Raw genomic sequence first — 7,977 nt, forward strand, 5'->3', positions numbered from 1 at the left:
TAGAATAACTTTGACTTTCTTTCTGGTATTGATCAAAAAACTTGCATTTTAAAGGGTCATGTTTTTGTGCTCCCCTGAGGTGCTCAACTCTAATGCTGAGGTCAATTTGCCTATCAGCCTTCTCTCACCCACCAGCCAATCCTTTGAACTTGGTCTACCTACCAAATTGTTATTAATTATTGCTTAAGTATACTTTTGATTGATTGTTTGAGAATGTCATACCATGTGTTTTGATCAGATCCAGCCCTCACTCCCTCCTCTCTAACTGCCCTGACCCATCATCAACTAACAATAGTGTTCCAGGTAGTAGTGGGACTACCAAAGCTCCTCTTCCATTCCTCCTAGATGTTTACCTAGCTTTATCCTATTCATGAAGCAACAACTCTTGTGAGTTCTTAGGTGCAAACACTGTGTTGTGTCCATAAAACCCTGTTTCATAACAATTTTCTTCAACCTTAGACTCCTATAATCTTTTTGCCCTGTGGTGGTTTGAATGAGAATGGCCCCCACAGGCTATTTAAATACTTGATCCCCAGTTGGTGAAACTGTTTTGGAAGGATTAGGAGGTATGGCTTTATTGCAGGAAGTGTCACTGAGGGTGGCTTCAAAGACTTTCTATTCCTCATGTTCTCTTTCTCTGCCTCAGGGTTGTGGATTCAGTTACAAGATCTTAGCTCTTTTGCTTTGCCATCATGGACACCAAACTTCAAAAATCATAAGTTAAATTAAACTCTTTAATAAGTTGCTTTGGTTATGGTATTTTATCACAGCAATGGAAAAGTAAATATGACAGAAGTTGGTACCAGGGAGTGGGCTATTATGGTAACAGTCTTACCTATGAATGTTTTTGGAGCATTGTGGAAGACTTTGGACTAGGAAAGCAGTTGATTGCTGTAAGCAGGGGTTAATGGGTCATCTTACTATGATCCTGGAAGACAATAGTGCTGAGAGCAATGTGGACTATGGAGGTCCAGCTCCAGAGGTCTCAGGGGGCAAAATTAACAACTGATTTTTTTTGACATTATAGCAAAGAATGTGACTGCTCTTGCCCTTGTCCACACTATCTACTTGAGGATAAATTGAAAAGTAATGGAATAATTTCCTTGGCAGAGGAGATCTCAAGATAGCTTAATATTGACACTGTCTCCTAGTTATCATTAGTAATCACTTTATGCAGTTCTGCAATGAAAATGAGCAAGTGAGAAAAAAAGAATATATACAAAATATACAATTTAAAGGGGTTGGGGAAAAGCATCAGAAAATGTAATGCTGGAACAAAAGGCTTGTGCTGAAGGAGATGAGTAGATTATAAAGAGGCCAGACCTAAAATGAAATAAAGGGAGGATGCCTTGGGGTGAGACACCACCAAGATAAGCTTCCAACTTGTAAAAAAAAAAAGGCCTAAGGAATTTTCTGTCTCCAATCAGCAATAAGAAGTCAAAACCTCTTCAGATATGAGCCAAGGTTCTATGGTTCAACTCAAGTTGGCAGTAAGACTTATATTGTTGTCCACCTGGTCTCCTGGTCTTCAGTCATGATGGATACATGAGTAAAGTTGTAGAATCTTCCTCTGTGACTAAGGAGAGCTGCTGAGGCCAGGAGAAGCTTTGAAAGTGAAGCCTGGGTGTGTCCCTGTGTCCATATATATTTTGCATGCTCTTTCTTTGGCTTTTTTGGTTTGGTTGTTTTTGTCCTGTTCTAATTTGTTTTAACTTTTTGTTTATTATTATTCCTCAGATTCCTGTTTGTTTTCTAAGTAGAGACTGAAAGGGTGTTTTTTTGTTTGTTTGTTTGTTTGTTTTTTGCTTTTCTGAGACAGGGTTTCTCTGTAGAGCCCTGGCTGTCCTAGAACTCACTCGGTAGACCAGGCTGTCCTCAAACTCAGAAATCCACCTGCTTCTGCCTCCCAAGTGCTGAGACTAAAGGCATGCACCTCACTGCCTGGCCTGCAAGGGTGTTGTACTTCTGGATGGGATGGGAGGACAGGAGGGGAGGAAGTAGGAGAAATATAGTGTATAAAAAAAAAAACCCAACTATTTTCAAAAAGAAAAAAAATAATCAAGCCTAGATTGCATTAGATGTTAAAGGTGCCAGAGGGTATTTGACAAGGAGAGTTGCCTACATAGTATGGAACCAGCCAGAGAGAAATATATAAAGCTGGTGGGGTAGAGCCATTTGAGTCTTCGATATTAGGTATGGAGCTATAGGATTTGGAGTTTGTCATGCTGCATTTTGGTCCTTCTCTGGTCCAGGATTTTTCTTTGTTTGTTTTTGTTTTACTGTTTCCACTCCTCCCTTTTGGACTCATAATAAATATACTGTGCCATTGTATGTTGGCAGTATGTGGTTTGCTTTTTGCTTTTACAGAGATTATAGTTAGAAGATTGCTGTAAATCTCAGAAGAGAATTTGGATTTTTAAATTCTCTTGAGATTATGGAAGACCATGGGGATTTTTGAAGTTGGACTAAATACAATTTTCATTGATATGTTCAGGAGCTTATGAGAACCAAGGAGTGGAATTCAAAGGCTTGAATGAGAATGATCTCATAGGCTCATATAGTTGAATATTTGGCCCCTAATTGGTGGAACTGGGAAGATTTAAGAGGGGTGCCCTTGTTGGAGGAAGTGTGTTACTTGGGTGGGCTTTACATTTTCAAAAGACTCCAATAATTCCCAGAGTTCTCTCTCTGCCTTTTGGTTGTAGATCAGGGTGTAAATTCCTTGCTAATCCTTTGTTCTGCTATCAAGGAGTCTAAACTTCTGAAACTATAAATCTAAGTAAACGCTTTCTTTTATAAGTTACAATGATTGTGGTGTTTTATAATAGCAATAGAAAATTAACTAAAACATACTCAATTTCCTACAATAATTGCTGAGCCTTGGAGGAAAGGGTGTGATATAGATGTCCCATTTAAGGCTGAGCACTCTGGTCTCTTATTTTTTTTAAGATTTAGTGTGTGTGTGTGTGTGTGTGTGTGTGTGTGTGTGTGTAGGTAGGTACCCTTGGAGTTCAAAATAAGGTGTTAGATTCCCTAGAGCTAGACTTATAATGGTTGTGAGCTATGTGAGATGGATGCTGGGAGCTGAACTTTGGTTCTCTGCCAAAGCACTACTTGCTCTTAATTGCTGAGCCATCTCTCCACTACTGTGCCATGGCCTTTTTTCTCTGTACCTTGACTAGTTGTGACTCTCAGTGTCAATTTTCATCAATTGATCAATCAATCAATCAAGTAAAAAAGCTTCTCTGATGAGAGTTGAGAGATGTGCCAGTCAGTAGGTATAGAGATAATTATTTGGAGGGGTATTGATACTATTTAGCAGAATAATGGTGTAGGTTCTTCACTAGGGTCTTTGACTTATACATACATATTCATATATACATATTCTACATTTGAGAGACAACCTGTGGTAATTGTCTTTCTGGGTCTGTGTTCCCTCACTTACAATGATTATTTTCAGTTCTACCCATGTACTTGCAAATTTCATAATCTGACAGCTGAATAATAGTCCATTGTGTAAATGTACCACACTTTCATTATCCATTCAGTAGCTGATACATGTCTAGGTTGTTTCCATTTCCTAGATACAGTGAATATAGCAGCAATGATCATGGCTGAGCAAGTCTCTCTGTAGGGAGGTATAAGATAGAATCCTTTGGGTATACTCCCAAGAATGGTATAGCTAGATCAAACAGTAGTTCTATTTCTAGCTTTCTGAGAAATCTCCACAATAATTTTCATAGTGACTACACAAATTTATACTTCAAACAACTATGTACAAGGGCTCCCCTTTCCACATATTCATGTATACATGTTTGTTATGATGCTTGTGTGTAGACTAGAGGGAACTTGTTCTCTCCTTTCACCCTGTAGTTCCTTGGAGTCAAGCTCAGACCATCAAGTTTGGCACATGTGCTTTTACCTCCTGAGACATTGCCCTATTTTTCTGACCCTCTCCTATATATTTTGTTTATTTATTTGACACAAAGTCTCTCCAGATAGTTCTAGGTGTCCTGGAAAACACAAAATAGACCAAGCTGACCATGAACCAACAGAGATCCATCTGTCTCCACATTCCTAGTGCTGGCATTAAAGGTGTGTAGTGCCATGCCTGGTTACCAAATTGTTTTAAAGCAGATAAAAATGTTGCTAGATTTAAACTGAGGCAAGCAGTCTTGATTGAACATATTATTTTCAATATAAAATATTAGTTAAATGTGCTTTTATGATATCTCAGAATTTTTATATAATATATTCATAAGTCAGAAAATACCTTGTCATTTATTTTTGGATTTATAATAAAGAGAAACTATACCCCATACATAAACTAGCAAAGTATTTATCATGAGAGAAGAGTTCAGAAATCATTGACAATCAGGTCAATTTTTAATATGTTACTTAATATTTTTAGATATCACAAAATGCGTTCTTACAATGCTCAAGGCAGTAACAGTCAGAAAACTTTATGGCAAATTAGCATTAGGTTGGAAACTGACATTCTGAGATAATTTTCAGCTTTTTCTAAATCTCTGCAAAGCTATAATTCAGGGGAAAGCCAGGTGTCTTTGTCAAGCTTTTCATCCTGACCTTCTGAGGCTGAGAAATAAGAACACTGATATAAAATGTGATCAATACACTTCAGTCTTGTTTTGTTGTGAATGGAAGGACAGACAGGGAGGGTGAAAACAAAGAATTGCCACATTTGTTCAGTGTCCTATTTAGAGTTATTATTGCTGTAGTAAAACACCAAGACTGAAAGGAAATTGGAGAGGAAAGGGTTTATTTGGCTTAACCTTCCTCATCACTCTTCATCACTGAAAGCAGTCAGCACAGAAACTCAAGCAGGGCGGGAACCTGGATGCAGAAGCTGATACAAAGGCCCTGGAGGGATGCTGCTCACTAGCTTGCTCCCCACTGCTTGCTCAGCTTGTTTTCTAATAGACCACCAGACCAGGGAAGGCACCACCTACAATGAGCAGGGGCCCTCCCCCATTAATCACTATTTAAGAAAATGCCCTACAGACTTGCCTACAGCCCAATCTTATAAGACATTTTTTTTTTCTTAATTGAGGCTTCCTCCTCTTAGATGACTTTAGCCTGAGTCAAACTGACATAAAACTATCCAGTTCACCGAGCAATCCATCTGTTCCTCCTTTCTTAGGTGATTAGCTTTAAGCTTGGGTTGGGTTTGTTTTGCCCAACCCTTGACATTGTCCCAGCCTCTAAGAATTTAGCTGTAGTAACATGAATAGTCAAATCTGAGTTTCAGGTACTTACACACAGTAGGCTTGAAAATAAAAATAAAGTCCAACTAGGAAAAAAATAATAAAAAATATTTCTTTTAATTTATAATCACTTTAACCTTGAGGAAATCACTACACAACAGCTGTAGATGGACACACAGTTGATAATTTATAATCAAAGATTTGTACAACTTTCCACAACTGTACCCACCTATGCAACAGTTGGGTTTTCTCAGATGCCATACTATTGGGATGAGGCACATCAGTGCAAGCTAATGACCAGCTAATGTCCCTTCTTCCTTATTAGTGTTAATCATCAATGTCTATAACTATAACAAAAATGCCTGAATATTGCAGAACTCAGTCTTTAGGCATACCATGACTATTTCCACCTTGAAATCATTGAAGCCAGAGCAGGTTTGAGCATCAGGAGAGCCTTACAAGACTCGATCTATTAATATTCATAGAAATCCAAGAGGCTTAGGGGGTATCTTAAGATCATGAGCCCCTTTCCCAAGGATTTATGAGTATTTGACATTTGATGAGAGGTGAGGGCATTCTCTCATTATATGGGAAGAATTTAAACTCCCTAGTTCACCAGCTAGACTTGAGTAGAGTAGTTACTTTGGTCAGTCATTAGTATCTTATCTGGACTTAATAGATATTGGTTCACATCTCCCCAGGAAAAGCCAGACAATACTGTGATAATCAACTTAAGAATGGAAGTGATGTGGTTTTACTTTTGTTTTAAATGTTTTAGCTTGTGTCACTTGGCCTTCTTGTACTGGGCCCACAATGGCACAGCATATCATAGCAGGAGTTTATTGTGAAGGAGACCGATTCATATCCTGGAAGCCAGGAAGAAAAAAAAGAGGTGATAGATCCAGGGTCCAAATATCCTCTCCAAAGGCATTCTTCCAATGACCTAAATTTGTTCTACTAGGTGCCACCAGCTAAAGGTTACATCACCTCTTAATGGTGCAATGGGATAGTGTCTAAGTCACTGACACACAGGCCTTTTGTGGGATATTTAAGATCCAGACTATAATACCTTCTACTTTAGTCACAGCATCTGAGCTGCTGAAGGAGAGACAGAAAGTGCTTATTCCTCTCTTCTTCTCTCATAGGGCATTGTTACTCGACAGGGGTTCCAGTACAACTGATACTCAAAGTATTGATGTTGTCAAGATTATTCTTATGAAACAATTAGAGCTTTTGCAGATCTGGTGGAATTTGATATTTCTTGGGGATATTTTATCTTAATAACACTGTTCCAATTTTATAATAAGACTTGGTTGGATAATTGGGGTTAATGGGCAGAAATGTGCTTTTCAGCCTTTCTTTCTCCCAACAGAGCCTTTGGACTGATCTCATGGAGAGTAATGACTTTGGGGCCACAGCTATCATCATTAGAATTTGAATGAAGAGAAAATCCCACTCCCCCTTTCCCAGTAAATATTCACTCAAATGGACATGCATGCAATGGAGAAAATGTGGGGTTCAATGGCAGACTTGCAGAGTCTGCATTAAAAAAGTAGTGTAATTAGGATTCTTATGATGGAGACCTACAGGCAAATGGCCCTATGAATTTTGTTCATGAAACAGGAACGATACAGTCTAATGTACAGATACTTTATTAAGTAATATATATGATAGTTATTTCTAAAGTGCTGTATAAAAGTAAGGCATTATCAGGCAGCTACGCAAAGTTAAAAGCTTTAATACAACCTATTCTTGACTGACTGTATGAAGACAGGTTTTTACCAATGTGCAAACAAGACATGATCTTCTTTAAAAGTTAGGTTTTTGAGACTAAATGGCTCAGGAAGCAATAAAGATGATCTAATATGTCAAGGGAGACATTTTAAAAATGGAATAACTATATTATAGAGAGAAGTAGGAGACAATCTTCTTCTTTTAAAGAGCCATATCTATTCATAGCATATTTGGAAAAGTATTGGATTCAGGAATATGAAACCTAGGAAAGCACTATAAAGAATCATGGTGTCATTCGGAACAAATTGTTTAGTGGGGCAAACTATTATTAATAATGGGACAGTAAGTCACAGCAGCCCTTGATGAAGGGTAAGTGTCGGTTTTATCTAGCGCTGTGTCTCGTCACACTGATCTGTGTCTTGAGAGTACCTGTGTATATGATTGCAGCAGAAAGAGCATAAAAGTCTAGCTTTTAGTAACTGAACTGTGTGAATAACGAGATGCATGCTTGCTGATTCCATGAAGTTCATTCTTTGAGTATCAATTGTACTGGACCCCCTGTCAAGTAGCAATGTCCTATGAGAGAAGAGATGATTGCCCTAAGAAAAATGAGAGTTAATTGTAACAGCAGGCTAAGTCCTTTAGCTTCTTAACTTATTGCCAATTTTGAAAACCCCAAGAACAGAAGACTCATCCCAAATGTTTGAAGTGAGTAATCAACAAAATTTGAATGAAAGAGAACACAGTCTCTGTCAAGGAACTTCATCTCTTAGGTTTGGGATAGCACATTGGCCAACATTATACTGTTGGTGATGGCTTCTTAGGGTATTTCCACATCAGAGTCTAAGGTCCTATTTAGGAAATCAGTGAATGTGGCAATTGCTTAGCCATGCCTTCCATGAGGTTGGAGTCAGAGATGGTAGACAAATACCCATTAAAATGGTTTTTAACTTGAAACAAAGATTGAACTTGAAAATGATTTCTGACTTTCTCCTTGGATGATACCCTAGCCTCTTCC

This window comes from Mastomys coucha, unplaced genomic scaffold (genome assembly GCF_008632895.1).
Source record: "Mastomys coucha isolate ucsf_1 unplaced genomic scaffold, UCSF_Mcou_1 pScaffold8, whole genome shotgun sequence".
Classification (NCBI taxonomy): Eukaryota; Metazoa; Chordata; class Mammalia; order Rodentia; family Muridae; genus Mastomys; species Mastomys coucha.